Source organism: Aricia agestis, chromosome 18, assembly GCF_905147365.1.
Source record: "Aricia agestis chromosome 18, ilAriAges1.1, whole genome shotgun sequence".
Classification (NCBI taxonomy): domain Eukaryota; kingdom Metazoa; phylum Arthropoda; class Insecta; order Lepidoptera; family Lycaenidae; genus Aricia; species Aricia agestis.
The window spans coordinates 11,399,113-11,419,295 of NC_056423.1; positions in this window are offsets into that span (position 1 = coordinate 11,399,113).

Below are 20,183 nucleotides of genomic sequence, written 5' to 3' on the forward strand. Positions count from 1 at the left end.
AATATTTCTTGTGTGGTTTGATACAATCAGTAGAAATAAACAAAGTGATAGTGAGATAGAGACTCTATTAATTTAGAAAAAGAGACTCCATTAGTTAAGAGAAATGACTCCTCTGATCTTCATTGAAGAGACTCAACAGTGAGCAGAAACATGGAAAACTTACGGTGTGTTAATTGTTCACTTCGACTGCGGCATATTAGTCGACGGTCATTGGGAGAAGTTATTTCCTATTTCCTTAGGTATTTCCTTTTTCACATATTAAAACATAGATAGTAAAAAAAGTTTTAATTAGTTTTTATCATATATTTTAAGCTTTATAGGCTCAAATACGAGGCGCAACGTTACTTAACTCGTATTTTTAAATTGAAATTGCCGTAAACTCCGGAGAGTTATAAGAATCGTAGTGGCACAAAAATATTTTTAGCGATACTAAGTTCCATAGACACTTGCCCATTCGCCTTTGTGACAAGTGGAGATTGCCGGCTTTGATACTATATGCCTGATGAATGTATAATATATGTTTTATAACAAGTCAATAACAGAGTTACAGACTGATTCTATGATTCACTTAAAAATTATATGTTTGGAATACAATGGGCTAAAGTACGAAATATATATTATGTTAAAATTTTGTTCTATGAAAACACTTGCTGTGCTCCGCAGTGTTACACGTGCTGGAACACGCGGGAGCCCGCGAAGATCCAGAATACCCAGAATGCACAGATACATCGTCGACTTAGATCGTTAACTTCGTAACTCCACATTTTGGCTTAATAAACATTTTGGTATCATTCGATTCGGAAATTCTGAACGCACCTGTTCGTCAAAGTTGTATGTCCATAAAAAAATACGTTTGGCGCGAATATAACAAAACGTCAACTGCGCAACTCCATGCCGCCATCTTGTAACCGCCAAACTTCGTAACTCCCGCCGCTTCAGTATTTCACGCAATGTAGCAGAGAACGCACGTCAATTTTTTTAATCCATTTGTGAATAAAACAGAGTGTGCACTGTGTTTTTAATGTCTCAGGTAAGATTTTTTATATTGTTTACTATTATTCTCACCCTAAGTTATTCTGTGACAAATTATTAATTTAAAACAGAGTTATAAAAACTCATCATGATCATATTGGACTTAAGCATTTCGCGAATAATACGTTTGTGTTTCTTCTTGGTTTATTAAGGAGTTAAGCATTTTACTTCACCTGTATGAATGAATATTTTTATAATAAAACTACTTTTTACCGGATATAATCGCGGATATTTTTGAAACCTGACGTTTCGAGATCTTTGCAGATCCCATGGTGAAAGGTAGACTGAGGTGGCGTTAGTAATACAAAATATATTTAGATACGTTAACGTCTTTTATTTGATTTATAAATATTTTTATTTTTGTTTCAGATTATTACCTACCTTCGTTGTTTCTTTTTGATTAATTGAGGGGTATAGATTCAAAAGCGCCTCTGTCCAGTTTTTTACCCAACACGTTTTTAGATTAATGGCAACACATTGCATGTTTGTCTGTGACCTCGCATAATTACATACGTGCAAAGCCGACTCTATCTCATACTAAATTCAATTTGAAATTCTCGGTGAGGTGCAAAAACGCCTCTATTATTTAATGTAGTAACAAATGCGCTTGTATCCCGCCGCGACCAATTACAGAGCCGGGCCGTGTTAGTTAGCCTAATGGCGTCCGCGTGTTGTTTCTTGAACATTTCGTCCCGTTATTTTATTGATTTTTAATAGTAAAAGAACGCAAAATGGAAGTTAATATTGCCTCAGTGCAGCATAATAAAGGAAGAAAACGGATCCGCAATGAAAAACAATGGAAACGTAACGTACAAAAGCGTGCAAGGTAAGTTTCCCTGACCATGTTTTGTATGAGAAGATGGTTAATGGACGGGTCAATACCGTGATGACCAAGCAACAATATCGCGGCGAACGCACCTCTTGCAATAAGATTTATTATGATGATTGTTTAACTTTACGGAAAAATTTACTCTAGCTATTTAAATTATTTTATAGATTTAAAAAAATTTCACTGGCAAAAGAACTAAAAAATATTTTACTGTAATGAGTTACTTTTATTTAAAATATTAATATTAAATTAATGTAAAAACTCTAGATTTAAACTCAGTGTCGTGAGTTTGATTCGCACTTGACCGGTTTTTTTTTATATTACAGGTATTCTGCTAAAAGACTACCGGATATAACTGATATAAAAAATTGTGTACATAAAAAATTAGGTAAACTTAAATGCAACGATTTAAATCCTCAAGACATAAGAAAATTTCACCAAGCATTTTTTGCTAAGGCGGATAAAGTGTATCAAGACAATTTCATATTAAAATTCATAAAAGTCAGTACACCACAGAGACGAAGACGTAAAGTAAAGAACCGTGCTGAAGCTGATTTTTTTACGAAATATTATATTCGTACATATACAAAACCGTACAAATTAGTGAGAGTGTCAAAACGCTTTTAAAAAAATATTAGGCGTTGGTACCCATAGACTCCGAAACATAGCTAAGAAATTTTTAGTATCAGGCCAAATTCCCCAAGAGCGTCGAGGTGGAGATAGAGTATCTAGGAAAACTTTAGCTAAAAAAGAAAATGTGATGAAATTCATCGAAACATTTCAATGTATTGAATCTCATTACTGCAGATCAGCCACGTCAACAAGAAAATATGTATCTTCAGACCTGAACATAAAAAAAAATGTGGAGACTTTATCAAGAAAATCAGACAGATGAAAATCTTAAAGTGCGACATTGCTTTTTTGGAAGAATTTTTGTAGTACACTATAATATTGGTTTTAAAACACCTAGAGTTGATATTTGTTCAAAATGTAGTGAGTTGTCGGAGAAAATTAAAAATGAGAAGGTGGAAACTGAAAAAGTGGCTCTCATGACGGCATTACGAATTCATAAATTGAAAGCCAAATGCTTTTATATGTTTTTGCGGGAGCTTGATGACGAAACGCTTACAATTTCGTTTGATTGCCAAAAAAATCAGGTTTTGCCTAAAGTTGCAGACCAGATTGCTTACTACTCTCGGCAGTTGTACATTTATAACTTCACGATCGTGATAGGTACGAGTACAGATAAATTTCAAAAAGAAAACGTCCGCATATATACGTGGACAGAAAATGCCCACGCTAAATCTTCAAATGAAATTGCATCGGCAGTTTTTGATCTACTCTCAAAGGCAGATTTGACAGGGAAAAAAAAGATCCGTATGATGGCTGACGGATGTGGGTCACAAAATAAAAATAGCACAATGATAACAATGGTTGCTCATTGGTTATTAATGTATGCTCCAAGACATATTAAAACTATTGAACTCATTTTTCCTGTTCCCGGGCATTCGTTCATGCCGGCAGATCGAGTGTTCGGGTTCATTGAAAAGGAAGTAAAAAATAAGGAGGTCATACTCGATCCATCCGAATATCAAAATATTTATGAGAGATATGGGGTTGTTACAAAATTGGGTGAAGACTGTAAAGTGAAAGATTGGAAGACTTATGGTAGTGAAGTGATGAAGCCTCCAGCACAATATCATTTTAAATTTAACGAATGCAAGAGATATTATGTGACAAGAGTAAAGAATAAGCCGGGGCGGTTTTTATTAAGAGGCGAAGTAAATTATAAAAATGATATGGGTGTTTCCAAAAGTGTAATGAAACGAGGTGTAACCTCGATGTCTGAGTTTGAAGTTAGAGACGTACCACCGTTACAAGTGAATGTGTCTGCCTTAAAACTTATCGACGTGAATAAATTGTTATGCAAACACATCGGTGATAATTGGAAAACAGAACTTGGTTCTAGCCAGCTAAAATTTTACAAAAATGTTTTGGACGAAACTACTCCTGGTATGGTGTAGGCGAAAACGAAGAACCCTATGAATATATGGAAGAAATTGGAATTTGTGTTTAATTTTTAAGGAAGACAATGTTTTTATTTGAGAAGGATAATTTTTTGAATATTTTATATTACTTAAATAATACTTTTATTAAAATTTTAGACTAATAAAAACATTTATAAAATGTTTTCTGATTTTACACCCGTTTGATTACTTTAACCATACTAGTACTGCTTGACAGTCTCGCATAAAACCGTCCACAAGGTGAGGTTATGTAAAACCAAAACCGCCTCTATCCATGGTAATGCAATGCAAAACCGCTTCTATCCAACGTTTAGACGCAAAACCTACTCTATCCAAATTAAAAATAAAAATAATAAAGAATAACGTTAACTATGCTTTCAGATAATGCAATTTTGTTAAAGTTTAGATTATTTAACATCAAATGAAATCTAATTATTAAATAAAGCCTTGCTGTAGTAGCCGCAACAGGTTTTTAGTATATTGTGAAATAATTCAAAAACTGGACAGAGGCGCTTTTTAATCTATACTCCTCAATTATTGAATAATTAAGAATTTATATCCAAGATGAATATATCCAAAGGCCGGATTTCAAAAATTTTTGCTAATTTAAACAAAACTGATTCTGATTGAACCAAAACGGACATCTCCGAAGAGACCTATATAGTTAACCCTAATGGTAGTTTATCTTTAGAATCTGTTATGCCATACAATACTAAAAATACCCAAGCTATTACATCCACTGTCATTGAAGGTAAACCTAAAGACATTTTTATAACTGGACACAAGACCATGCTCTTAAATCATTTAGAAACTACCGAAAATACGCAAACAGAAAAGACGGATTTTATTCAAACTTTTGATGATGATGATACGACTCGAGATTTTACATTGGTTGAAGAGAACTCCGAAGAAGTGTTGGACGGGCTAAGTTTTCAGCAAGTGACAGTTAATGCTGAAATACATCAGAACCCTGTAAACTTAACTTTTTACTCAAAACCTACGAGTTTCTTTGAAATCAATCAAAACTTAGATAATATAGAGAGCAGTAAAACTGAAGTGAAATCAGACTTGTTAAATAAACATGCAGAAAAAATAAATATTGAAGAACACGAAATATCCTCAGAGTCTCAAAGTATACTCATTTCTTCGTCTAATTATCCTCATGATAAGGCAAATGACTGCAATAGTGTACAAGAGATCACCGATGATTCTAATGATGGCCTCGCTAAGGATTTACAAAAACGAAATCGAAATAAGAAAGCGATTAAAGAAACGTGGAAAAAGAATAAAAATATGAAACTTAGAGAAGAAGGGAAGGAGTATGAAAGCAGAAAGAAAGATGGAGAGGTTTGGAGATACAATATAACAAAAAACAAAAAATAAATTAAACCAAGATGCGACTGCAAACTTAGCAGCAAGCCTACGAAACTAGGATGTTCTAAATTCAATGAAGAAGACAGGCAAGAAATTTTTAATTATTTTTGGCAGTTGTCTTGGAAAGAAAAGAAGATCTATGTGAAAACATTAGTTGTTATAAAAGCCACGGCGAGAAAGAGAGGAGAGCAAGAAATTTCTGAAACCATTCTCTAGAATTGTATTTGGAGAAAAACACCGTTAAAATAAGAGTATGTAAAAAGATGTTCTTGAACACGCTGTCTGTTGGAGAATGGGCTCTCAAAAACTGGGCAAGAAAGAAGAATGAAGTTGAAAATAAAGCAATAGTCCAAGAAAAGGTCAACAAAAAAGTTACGAAGAAAGACGAGGTCAAGCACTTCTTGGACCTGTTGCCAAAGTTAGAAAGTCATTATTGCCGAAAAAATTCTTCTAAGATGTATCTTGAAACCTTATGGGAGTCAAAAATGCAGCTTATGAGATTTTACAACGATGAGTTTTGCAAGGAAAAATGTTATCACCTGTAACCTTTAATGAGGTTTTTGATGAGATGAATCTTAGCCTTTTTCAGCCCAAGAAAGATGCTTGTGATTTATGTGAAAAATACAAGACAAAGAACGTTAGCGAAGAAGAATATAGGCTTCACATTCAGAAAAAAGAGTCAGCTAGAAGAGAAAAAGAGAATGACAAGAATAGTGAAAAAGAAGTCTTTACTATGGATTTACAGGCGGTACAGTTATGTCCTAAATCAAATGTGTCTTCCCTGTATTTTAAAACAAAATTAGCTGCTCATAATTTTACTGGTTATGATATCAAATGAAACGAAACGAACGAACAAAAGAAATGAATTTGCTTCGGTCATCACCAGAATGTTGGAGTTATTTATACAGAAAAATAATATTCAAGAGGGAACCGAAATTGTTCTATTTAGTGACGGCCGTACCTATCAGAATAGGAATGTTACTTTGTCCAATGCACTTCTTCATTTTGCTACGTCACACGGTGTCACGATTGTGCAGAAGATACTAGAGAAAGGACATACGCAGATGGAAGCAGATAGAATGCACTCAGTGATTGAAAGGCAAATAAGAAAGAAGAAAATTAACGTTCCAGCAGATTACGTCCAGATAGCTAAATCATCCTGCAGAAAGAAACCCTATTATGTGGAATATTTACAACACGATTTCTTCAAAAATTTTGAATCTGTTCTAAATTATAAGTCGATATGTCCTGGCACGAGAACTGGAGACCCAGTTGTGACTGACATAAGACAACTTCGTTATTCCACTGAAGGGAAAATTTATTACAGATTAGGATTTACTGATGATACTCCAGAATTGCCTTTACCACACCGTATCCATAAGTTTTAGCCACGCAGCATAGACGACTTACCACCCCTTTATACGCAGAGGCTTAAAATAAAGAAATCCAAGTTTCTCCATCTACAAGAATTAAAGCTGACTATGGAATCTGACTTCCATGCTTTTTTCGATGCTCTTCCCTATGAAGACTGATAGATTTACGTTATTTTAAAACAAACAATGTACCTACTTAAAGACTGTCGTAGTTAAGGACTTTTCTTTATTTAATGATAAAAGTTCAATTATTCTAAGTAATAACTTTGTGCCTTATATAGTGCTATAAATTCGCAGAGTGCCATGTTTCTTGTAAGTTACCTAGGTATATTATTTACAATTGAGATACCTAAGAACAACTTTTTTTTTATTATTTCTTTATAGTAATTAGGATTGCAAATTCTTATTACCAAAGGACATAGTTTATAGAAATGTTATTAAATGATAGAAATAGTACTGGTTGATTGATAGATTTACATATTTCGTTCCTCAAAGTTACCTTATATTTTGATCTCATAATAAATACTTCTTATAATTGTTATGTAATTCGTAATCTTAAGTATAAACTTTGTGATTCGTTATCTTAAGTTTACTTTTAATAAAACATTACTGACTCTGACAAGCATTTTTATTTCACATGTTAACCACTCGAACATCAGAATGTGACAGCTATTATAGCAGAAATATCTATAAAATTATTTTTGTCTGTCTTTTATCTGTAATTTAAATATAAGTAGAAAATATCCTACTAGTGATAGTATGGCTTAAATCCACTTTTTGAACAAGAATTGAGGACTAACTTAAATCGAAAACTACGTATATCCCAGATAAGTGCTTAAGTCTATCTAAAATATCTATCTAAACAATACACAAAATGCTTAAGTCCATTTTTTATGTAAAAGCATTAAAAACAAATAGTTTTTCTTAGTTTATTACATTCAGAATAATATTTTTACTTAAAAAAGATATATAAATCGATATGCTTCTGAACAACTTATAGGAGAAAAACATTTTTTTTTGTCTCCTGAAAAGTTAGGTTGGATGGAGATAGGAAGTTTACGATCTAAGCCGACGACATACTACTTTGCTGACAAAAAAAATGTTGATTGATTGGCCATTACCAAATACTTATTATGTACGGTAGGGTGTGTTGGCAATTTTTTGACAATTTAGGTGGTATTTCACACCTAAAACTTCGTTTATCGTTATAAAAAACTTAGTTCCCATTGAACGCGTTCATGCGGCGACGTAAATCTCGTTTGGTATGAAATGGATTTCACAATCCTCTTTTTATAAATCTGTTCTCGTGAAGTCATTATTTTGCATGTTTTTTGTCATTTTAGGGCCTTTTCACGTTATTTTATTAGCAAAATAGCAAGAAACGATACCTACCGACTCACAATAAAAACAAATTACAAAAACAAAGCTGTCAATACTTTTTTTTTTTTCATATAATGGCACTTCGGCTATAACCATGGCCAGTGTCGAGTATAATATTATGGCGGGAAAACAATATTCTTTAATACAATTTTTTATTTAATTATCGTCAGGTCAGTCAGGTCTAAAGTCTAAGTACCTATAAAGTCAATACAGTCAAGAAGTCAAGTCGGTCGATTCAGTAAAGTGGTAGGACGCTTTACTGAAACTTTTGATGGAGTTTTGGAGGGAACACAAAAGAGCACGTTTCTGGTTATTACATCACTCTCCCACACTTGTGCACGATAACGAATATTTAATGGTTAATATCCTAATAATATTACACATTAAAAACCCAGATAACACAATTTCAGGAAAATAATATAAAAACACAACGTCACTCTTTCTTCTTCTTCTTCTTCTTTTTTTATGGCGGCCTCAGTGAGTTGCCAATGTCAGAGTGATTTTGGGTAGACTTTGCTCTATATTGCAGGTCTGGTGAAGAAACAAGGTACAGTGTCTAATAATACCTTAAATTCTGTTGAATATATCTAAAACAAACACAAACATATAGAGGTTAGTAAAACATCACAATTTTATATTGTTAGAATGAATATATGTACAAAGAATATCAATAAAAGAGGTATTTACATAACATAAAATTGATTTAAAATTGATAGGGCGAGGAATATTGATAGGGAGGAGGTCATAAAGGGAGGACTGGTTTTTGGGACAGCAGAAAAAGATATGGTCCAAGGTACCCTCATCTAGGCCACACTCACAAAGAGAACTATCCTTGACCCTTATTTTTACTAAAAACACTGGGGAACAGCAATGACCCAACCTAACTCGGCAAACAGTTGAGCAAACCGTTTTGCTGTTTTGCGAGTATTTGAAGAACCAAGGCTTTACTGGAACTTCACTTTGAATGTCAAAGTAATGTTTGCCTTTTATGATACTTGAGCTGGCCCATTCTCTATTCCACGTTATATATAAATGTTTTTTAGCCACCGGAATCAGATCCTGACAGTATAACTGGTAATGAGTTAGTGTGCCCGTTGTAACAGCTTCCTTAGCGTATGCGTCCACACTCTCATTGCCAGTAATACCGCTATGGCTCGGGATCCAAGCCAAAACAACATTTATATTTTGTAAATGACACCTAAGGAGAAGTTGCTTTATTTTCAAAACTAATGGAGTTCTAAACTTATTACAGAACTGGTTGGCCATGAGACCTTCTAATGCACTTTTGGAGTCCGAAAGGATAATGGAGTTATTGAGTTTGTGAGACTCAATGAACAAGATAGCCTCATAGATGGCAAGTACTTCACCTGTATACACAGACGAAGTGGGAGGCAATTTAAAATTTAAAACAACATTAACCTTTGGAATCCAAACCGCAGCACCAACACAGCCATCATCAAATAATTTTGACGCATCAGTGAAAACAAGCAACCAATCCCTGAAGTGCTGATCAATGATGTTCTTGAATTGAGAGTTGGCAGAGGAAGAACCTTTTTCTATGGGTAAGTTGAGCAAAACTTTTGGAATAAATGTTATAGCATTAAAGGGGGTAGAAAAGAGAGGATTAAGGGTGCACTGGAAGACAGGACAAGGGAGACGGGTTAACTTAAGGTAGCTGACTAGGAGACATGGAGTTTCTTTGTGTGACCAATAATTTGATGTGGAAACAAGTTGGGACAGAGTGTGAAGTTTGCCAATTAACGGGTGATAGGAATATTGGAAGATTTTAAACAAAAACCGGTCTGCTAAATATTGCCTCCTGATTTGAAGTGGAGGGTCAACACACTCAACCTGAAGTGCGTTGATTGGTGTTGACTTCATGGCCCCAACAATAATCCTCAATGACTTGGCCTGTATCTTATCCAGGTTTTTTAAAGGAAGCTTATTGCAGGGCTCAAGTAAAAACGACCCATAATCAAGATGACTACGAATAAGGGCATTATACACAAGCCTCTGGGTGTATGGATGAGAGCCCCACCACACTCCACTTAAGGAGCGCAAAATGTTTATATTTTTTTCGCACTTTTGTGCTGTGTGCTGATTTTGGTAAGTACCAGTCAATTTGGAATCTAAAATAACACCTAAAAACTTGACCCTATCCTTAACCGGGAAAACTTGATCTCTGTATTGAATAGAAATATTGGGTATTGTTCTGGCTCGGGAGAAAACAACTACTGAACTTTTTGGGATAGAAATTGATAAGCCATGTCGGTCCATCCATTCCATGAGATATCTAATGGCTGAGTTAAGGCGAGATATACACTCCATTATATCCTTTGAGGAAATGTAAATTGATATGTCGTCCGCATATTGAAGGATCTCACAGAAACTTATAACTGACAAATCCAAATCGTAGGAGTAAATTTTGTACAGGGTAGGACTGAGAGGAGATCCTTGGGGAAGGCCTATAAAAACCTGCATGGAAGGTAAGGGTCCTCCAAAGAGGGTACTGATGGAGGCGCTAATCTGCTAGAAAATTCGTTTATCCAACTAGATGGATCGTTGGACTGACGGTTATCGCTTTCTAGAGAACCACGAAATTTTTTAACATTTTTCCAAACATCTGAAGACCGAGACATGGGTGAAAGACTCAAACAGAATTGCCGCCACCCATTTTTCTTTTTCTCCGATAGTAAAAATCTTACTTCAGCAGCAATTCTTTTATAATTTAAAAAGTTTTCTAGTGTCATCGCCCTACAATACAATTTTTCAGCGTCTTTACGACGCTTTACGGCACTAGTGCATTCGGCATCCCACCACGGAGGGGAGATTTTTTGATTGCCTGTTTGTTTTACAGGAATTGCCCTATCCGCAGCCATCAAGAGCACATTTTTAAAATTGCTATAAGAGGAAAGGATGTTATTAGAGTTGACAGGAGGTAAGTGGGCATTTTCAAAAAAATGTGTACCCCTGGTTTTTACCTTGTCCCTTGACTTCGCTACAGATTATTTGTAAAAAATTACATACTAACATTTTGTAATTTTAATGTAGGAGCATAAACAAGTTTTCTTTTATTAAAATACATTCACGTTTGTATATAATTTTATTTAGTATGAGATTTATAAGGGTTTTTAAGTACCGAAACCTATTAAATTCACCTGTCCCCTTCCCAGAAGTTGTAACAAAATCTTTAATAACTATTTTTTTTCTTAAAGTAAGTTACTTAAAAAACATATGTTAGATTCTTAAATACTTAATGTATCAATTGAATGTCTTGTTATTGAAAAATCTAACATAATTTAACTACAAATTAATTAAAATTATAATCATGAAAAAACAACCCGGCCGGAATGTTCGGTTTAGTGACCGTTTTTTTTAGTTTTATAAACATACTACAAAAATATTTTCGGCACTAAATGATAGCACTATATTTCATTGTACATCGAGAAACTTCAATTTAAATTTAGTAGTTAAAAATCTGCTACAAGACGCGGACGCAGGTTGGATGGTTCTTCAGGAACGGTTTATTTGTTCAGATAAGTGACCATATTTTGTAAGCATTATTATACTTTCTCCAACTGTTTTTACTGTTGACACGTTGCAAAATTAGTTTAGTATTTAGTATAAAAAATGAAATTGTGATAACTATTATCGGTTATTTACAAACACTTTAAAAGTAAAAGAAAGTAATATTACGTGACTTCCGACTTGTGACTTTTCGTATGGTCACATATAATGGAACGGACAAGTCACAACAGGCGGAAAGCATAAGGCTTAGTTCACATTTTAAATTAATTATTTTTTTATTCACAGATTTTATTAAGAAAATTGGAGATTTTTAAACTGGTACGATTAACGTACAAATATATTTTTTATTACTTATGTGTTAAGGTGACGCCGCGTTAAAGTAAAAAACCGTTTTGGATATGTTTTAGATTGCTAGTTTTCTATGAAAGGCCGGCCCGGCCTCTCACAGAAAACAAGCAATGGAACAGCAAAAAATGGAAAGGGCGTAAGCGACAAAATAGTTTTGTCGCGTAATTTAAAAACCATAAATACATTTCATATAAGCTATGGGCAAATTAAAGTGTATGCTTGAACCAATCCATGTACATTTTTGGAAGCTTAAATCACTCTCCTCTGTAGGGAAAAATAGGAATCCTTTTTTTTTACACAGGTCTATTTGATTGATTATTCTGTGTTATAAAAGTTGACCAATCGTGTTATGCTATGGGTTAATCAAAGACAAAGACATGATAAATACTGCCAATGAACTTTAATTTCTTAGCTTTAGTTATTGCTGAGAAAAATCGATATCGCTACAGCCAAATCATAAAGGCGTCGACTTTACTTAACAATAACAAATATACTATTTAAAATTTAAGTACCTAAAAGTTTTATGTTTTTTAAAAATTTTGATTTTATTTCCACTACTTTTCTATCAGTAAAGTTGAAAATCATTTTGTGTCGTTGATATTTGCAGATTTATAATAACTAGACATCAGATTATATGCATTTGCATACTTGCATATGCAAATGCATATAATGTCACTTTTTAGGCGATAGTGCATATTTTGGCAATTTTTCGTTGATAGTGCATATTTCGGTAGTTTAACTTCCATGGGCATTAAGATTGCAATCGGAAAATGTTGGTAGAAAATTATTATTGGCGTATAATAAATAAATAAAAAGTCTTTATTTCAAGAAATTAAAAATCCTGGATTTTATGAAATTATAAAAATTGGCGCTTTTATTAATGTCACTACCGGAAAAGTCTTCAAAAAAATAATAAATTTTAATATTAAGTGACTTTTGATTGTGCATATTTTGTGCATATTTCGACCATTTTTCGTGCATATTTGCATGGATATTTCGGCACTTTGATCGTGCATATAATCCGATGTCATTAATAACTTAGGAATTCGTAGACATGTGAACACATCTTTATGATTATGAGATGTTCGTCCCTCTAATTATTGAAGTTAAATCTATGAAATCAAAGAATTTTTTACTTTTATAAGTAGTGCAACAATAAAAATGTTTAAATAAAAGGTTTTTGTGTTATAAAAACTCCTTTAAATATGTTAAATATTACTTACTCATGTAAAAAAATGAAAAATAACGTAGTGGTTGGGTCACATAGTCACACTATGGATTAAAAATAATTGCTACTCTTGTTGATCCTTGAAATTATCTAAATTTTTTTTAATAAACAATTAAATATGCATTTCACTAGATTAAATTAACGAAGAAATCCATTTATTGCTGTATTTTTTTGTATTAAATTATATTTTACATTTAGTCGCACAACGGAATCTGTTTCGTCGAAAATTCGATTTTGTTTCAATAATATCAGAATAATATAACGTTTTCAGCGTTCTTTTTAACTTATTCCATTAGTTCAATATTTTTCCTTGTATATGACATTCAAAAAAAGGTAAATAAATGACCTTAAAAAATATAGACATATTTTTGCAAGGGTACACGTTTTTTTGAAAATGCCCAAGTGACAAACTTCAGAGTCTGTTATGTCTGCAAATTCAGACCAATTGGCAGAACTAATTTTATATTTGAGCCGGGGAGAATTTGTGGGTATTGACGGTCTAGTCTGTCTGTATGTTATTTTTGTTATGATAGGGAAATGGTCACTACCAAAAGAATCAGAAAGGACTGCCCAGGAACATGAAGAGGAAAGAATATGTACATTGGCTGGAGACCAAAAGGGCTACTCCAGCTCTGCCATCAGACCTGTCGTCCCGGAAACAGGCATAGCCAGGCACCCGAAAACGAGAACCAGGAACCAACCAAGTCTCCTGGACGGCAAGAATTGATGGCTTGTACGTATTTATAAGATAAAGAATATCGGATTTTTTATTTCTGATGCTGCGGCTGTTCCACTGTATCACAGTGTGAGCCATTATTGGTTAACAGTTTTGATAGTGAGGTCAGGTTCTCCAGAGTTTTGTACGGTAGTGAGTCGCTAGACCTTGAAATCAGGTCCAAAAAGAAGTATGACAGGTTGTCTAGAAGGTTGTCATTTCTGGACAGGGTAAGGTTGGTGGATGGGGAAGAAATTTCAGGATCTGAAGGAAAAGCGCAACCATTAGGAGACTGGGAAGTTGGTTCTTGGATTATGTTACGATGTGCCTGGTGATCATAACCAGGGGACATTGGGGGAATAGGACGACGAGGAATATAAACCGTCTTTCTGTAAGATGTGGTGGTGGGTGACTTGGTTTGTCTGTCTGTTTGTCTAGTAAGGTTCACAGAAGCTGAATGAGATGTCCTGGCAGAATCAGCAAAAGAACGTCTCACCTGGGGAAAACGAGCCGAAGCTTCCTGGTAAGAGATATTTTCCTGACTCATGACCAATTTAATCTCCTTTTGCCTTGTATATTCAGGACAGGAGATGTCGTTGGCTGCGTGCGGACCACTACAGTACAAACAAAATAAGGCTGTTGCAGTACACGTTGCTCCTTCATGCTTCTCTGAACATTTGTAACAACGGGGAAGGGACCTGCATTGTGCTTTGACATGGCCAAAACGGCAACAATTGTTGCATTGGATGGTAGGTAATTGGTAAGTTTCAACGGGGAGGGAGTTGTAATAACAAAACACACGAGAAGGAAGTTTTTGGCCGGTGAAAGTAATAACTACGGATTGGGTGGGGATCCAGGTGGGGGAGTTTTGTTCATTCAAGGTCTTGCGACTAAACCTACGTGCTTTAACGACTTTACCAAAACCTGATGGCACCTGCAAGTTTTCTACCAACTCTTCCATCGACCAATCAACTGGGACATTACGGATAATGCCCATGCGGGATACACTGAATGCTGGTATTGATACAATATATCCAGCACTTGCAACAGCAGGTTGATCAATGAAAGAATTAGCATGATCGTATGACTGAAATTCGATCGAAACGCGACTGCGACCAATTCTTTTAATTCCGTCAATTTTAATGTTGTTGATGTTATTTTTAAAAAGAAAATGACCAAATTGGATTGGATTGAGAAATCCAGTATCGGTTTCAGGCTTTGATACGTGAACAATGTACGGCGCAGCATCATCAGAACCATATACCTTTTTGTCGGCAAATTCGGGGTTTACATAGTGTAACTGTATTGATGGAACTGAATGTGTGTTACTAGTCGCCTTTTTAGGCTGTGGTTCCGGAATGTCCTGGTTTGCCCTTTTTCTATAACTTGTACCACCACCGGGGTCAGGGGGATCAGTGTCAAGCTCCATTATGCCGGTAAAACAAACACTTAACCTAAAAACAAATACTAACCAAAACTATATACTTACGACTAATCAACCACAAAATATAACACACAACACAAAGTACAAATAAGATATTTCAACAAATAATGTAAATACACACAAAAATGTAAGAAAACAGTATTAAAATCGAAAATAATGAAGACGCTTGTTGACAGCACTCAACCAAAGAGCAAAGTCCGTCACTCTTTCACATTCTCCCAAAAACTCTCCTGTCAATACTTTCATTTTGAATTTTTTTTTCTTATTATGGCACTTCGGCTATATAACCATGGCCAGTGTTAAGTATTATAAATGGCGGGAAAACAGTATTGCCACCTAAATTATTGGTGCATACAATTTTCAGCATCGTTTCTTTATATCGTAAGGTCAACAGTCTAGTCAAAGTCGAAGTAAAAAGTCAATACAGTCAAGGAGTCAAGTCGGTCGATTCAGTAAAGTGGTAGACGCTTTATTAAAAACTTTTGATGAAGTTAAAATAGCTCGTTTCTGGATATTGCATCACTTTCCTACACTTGTGCACGATAATTTTTATTTTATTTTTATTTTTATTTTCTTAGGAAAACTTACAGCTACATAATAATAACTATAACTAAAACTATTACAAAACTGAGAGCCAATAACAAGTTTCCACTAATAAATATAAATAGTAACTAAAGCAAAGTGAAAATTAAGCTCTGCATGGCAAGAACTCAAAAGTTGACTTAAATTTAGAACAATAAAATTATTTGTATACTTAGTATAGATTAACTTGCGCTAAATAATAATAAGGTTGGTAATATATATATTATTATAATTATATATTATAAGAAGACCACTGCAAAAGTAAAAAGTAAAATAATTTTTAATAATGGCTTGTTCATATAATATGATCTGATATGTTTATTAGGGCTTATTAATTCGAGAAATACGCATCCGTCAATACTTTTCTAATTTTTAAGGGTTTTAGAGAGAAAATATCTTCTATGTGATTATTTATAATAAAATTATTGAGTTGGGCGCTTGATCTATATATAAAAGAATTGCGACGATAAAACGTATTGTAAGGCGGGACGTAAAGCGGCGCAAAATTACGGAAATATCGGATAGGAATATTAAAATTATATTGGCCTAACAATTCAGGTACATCGACAGTATTATTGATAATTTTACAAGAATATGCTAGATCTGAAACAGTTCTACGATATTGTAGCGGTAGAAAATGAAATTTTTTACACCTCGCTTCATAATCTGGTAGATTAAGTCCACATTTAAACTGAAGATATTTTAAGAAGCGCTTTTGTATCGATTCAATTCTTATTATATAAGTATTGTATTGTGGATTCCAAACTTCACAGCAATATTCTAAAAGACTGCGCACATAAGAGCAATATAAAACTTTAATAGTTTTGGTGTTCTTAAAATGTTTGCAAGATCTTATGATAAACCCTAAAGCTTTTGAAGCTTTGTCCACAATGTAATCAACGTGCTTATCAAAAATTAACTTAGTGTCAACGACTATTCCCAGATCTTTCATTGAGTTCTTCTTAAGTAATTCTTCATTATTAAGTGTATATTTAAAATTAATTAACTTAGGCTTACGGGTAAAATTTAGTGCAAAACATTTGGATACATTTAAATCTAGTTTATTAATTGTGCAGTAGTGACTCAATCTGTTAAGATCCTCTTGCAGAAGGCAACAATCTCTAAGTGACAAAATATATTTTATTATTTTAGCATCATCGGCATAAAGTAACAGTTTGGAATGAAGGAAACAAGAAGATAAATCATTTAGGAATATTGAAAATAATAAGGGACCCAGAAGGGATCCTTGAGGGACACCAGAGGGCACTGGCATCCAGGTTGACATAAAGCCATTAAGAGCTACTGCTTGCGACCTGTTACTGATGTAAGACGAAAACCATCGAAATAAGTTCCCGTGTATACCTGCGATGGAAAGTTTCTGCAATAGGATAGAGTGGTCGATTCGGTCAAATGCCTTACTAAAGTCTGTAAATATAGCATCGACTTGGGCACCCGTATCCATATATGCACTAACATAATCGTATGCAACAAGAAGATTTGAAGTAGTAGATCGACCTTTTAAAAAACCGTGTTGATCTTGAGTGAACCAGCATTTAAGTGTTGAGTAGACTTGTTTATATACGATACTTTCAAGAATTTTGGCAAAAATGCAAAGTTTTGATATGGGCCTATAGTTTTTTATATTAATCTTATCACCTCCCTTGTGTAAGGGAGTAATAAATGCGGATTTCCAAATACTTGGGACGTATCCTTCTTTTAGTGACCTACCAAAGAGCATACACAAAGGAGTGACCAAGTATTTAGCACATTTTACTACGAGTAAAGGTGGTATATCGTCTGGACCTGCACCTTTACTCAGACTAACAGACTTTAACAAGTTTAAAACCTCATCAGGATTGACCTCGATGTCTCCAATAGTGTTGTGATTTACATGTTTACTTTCGGGATAAAAATTACTAGATATTGGGTTGGGGTCCAGAAAATTAGTTTTAAAGTAAGCGCCAAATAAATTACAAATTTCGTCACCGGAGGTTGCGAGTTCTCCGTCAAAACGCATAGAGGCAGGGAAGGTAGAAGCAGCTTTACTGTTGCTTTTGACATGAGACCAAAACACTTTTGGATTATTAATTAAGGAGTTTTCCGTTTTGTTAATGTATGATTCATAACATGACTGTTCCATAGATTTGGCTCTTTTTCTAAGGAGGGAAAAGGATGCATAGTCTCTGTAATTTCCATAGAGCTTATATTTGCGATGGAATTTATGTTTCTCTTTTAAAACTTTTTTAAGAGCACAGTCATACCAGGGCGGATAATAGTCTGATGATATTATTTTTTGAGGTATATGTGATTTTCGTAGATCATAGATTGTGTCGTAGAAATATTTAAGAGCTTCATCTAAAGTTTTATTGTATAGGTGTTGCTGCCAATTAACCGTGTCCAGATAATCACAAATTGCTTCAAAATCTCCTAGTTTGTAAATATACTTTAACCTCTTATTCGTCCTCAATGCGTCACAGGAATCGTGTATCAGATGAAAACGTAGAGACCGATGGTGTGGAATATCTTCTGGTACCAGAGGATCGTCACAAGCATTGACTATTAATTCATTATTTGAAAATATTAAGTCCAAAAATCGATTGTTGTAGTTACGAACTTGACTACGTTGAGTGAGGTTGCACTGAGCCAGAGTGTCGATAAAGCCGATTTGAGCCCTTGAGAGGGATACGCTATCAGATGTATAGTGATTACCCTGGGGATGCCAGTCAATGAACGGTAAATTAAAATCACCCATGATTATAAATTCATCATTAGGATGCGCGTTAATCACGTTAAATAAATTATTGGAGAACATTTCAAGTTGTGTACTTGAACTGTTTCCACGATTTTGATCACAAAGATACAGCGTGCAGAAGTGTATTTTGTTGGATGATACATCCTTTGAAGAAACAGTTACCCAGACATCTTCTGCAGACGTGTGCCACTCGGGACGACCTGTTGCTATTAAATCACGTCGGATTGCCAAAAGAACGCCACCTCCAAGTGATTGGTTTGTTAAGCTGTAGTCCCTGTCACGTCGCCAAACGATATACCTATTATCAAATAGCTCCTGATCACTAATACCGTCAATTAGCCAGGTTTCGGTAATCGATATTACGTCATACGAGTTTAGGTATACATTTCTCTTAAAAATATCGGTCTTAGTACGTAGTCCTCGAGCGTTTTGGTAATAAACGGTCAATTTAGAATCCATTTTAAATTAAAAAAAAATAACAATTATTTGATAATAGCTGAGTAAGCAAAATATAATTTTTACGATCACATTTAAATTTATAGTATAGTACATGTGTAATAATTATTAATATGTAATATGTTATTATAATAGATAATGCAAAATATAATTTAAATAGATATAATATGATGCAGATGGTTAAATAACAATAAATCAGATCATATGAATAGGTAAGCGCATGCAGGTAGAATATTGAGTGCATTAATAAACAATTTTTAAAAGCAAAAAAAATGATTTGCAGGCTTTTGCGGTGGTTTACATTATGATTTATGTTTAATCTTGAAGCAATAATTGTATGGGAGGCATCAAATGAATTACTAAAGCAATAAGCAAATGAAACATAGCAATTATAAGCTGGATGTAAGCAGCAGATTAAGCAAGTGATAAAAAGACAGATCACATAAAATTTAAGTATAAAAATAACTACGTAATATGAACAGCAATATTGTGGTTGACAAATTAAACTAATTTGTTTAAATCTGACTCATTGAAGATCATGTGAACTGGTGACTTATCATTTTTGCGGATATGTATTTTGCAAAATTTCACCCAAACATATCGATATCCTTTGAGCCTTGAAAATTCCTTAACTTTTGTAAGTAACTTTTTTTGATCAGGGTCATTAATGTAGAAAGTTCCATCTTCGTTTTCAAACCCAATGTCCGTCAGTTTCAATTGTTTACGTGCCCGTGAAGCTGCAATGAATTCCTCCTTAATGTACCGGTTAATGAAATTGATAATAATCGACTTCGATTTAGAACCATACGAAGGGACACGAGCGATATAATTAATTTGGGTTTTTGGGAAGGTGTAACCCACAACTGCGCATATGGAATTTACGATGTCATATAGGTTTTCATTGGGCTTAGTTGGAAGACCCTTTATTTCGACATTGTTCATCCGGGACCACTGCTCACGATTGGCATTGTCTTTTTTCAGAAGCGCCAGTTCCTGGGAAATAAATGTTTCAGTGTTTTGAGATTCCAATGCTCGTTTCTCGATGGTTGCAACCTTTGTCTCCATAACATCAATCCTGGAACTGTTGAAATCACACGTCGCTTTTAGCTCCGAGA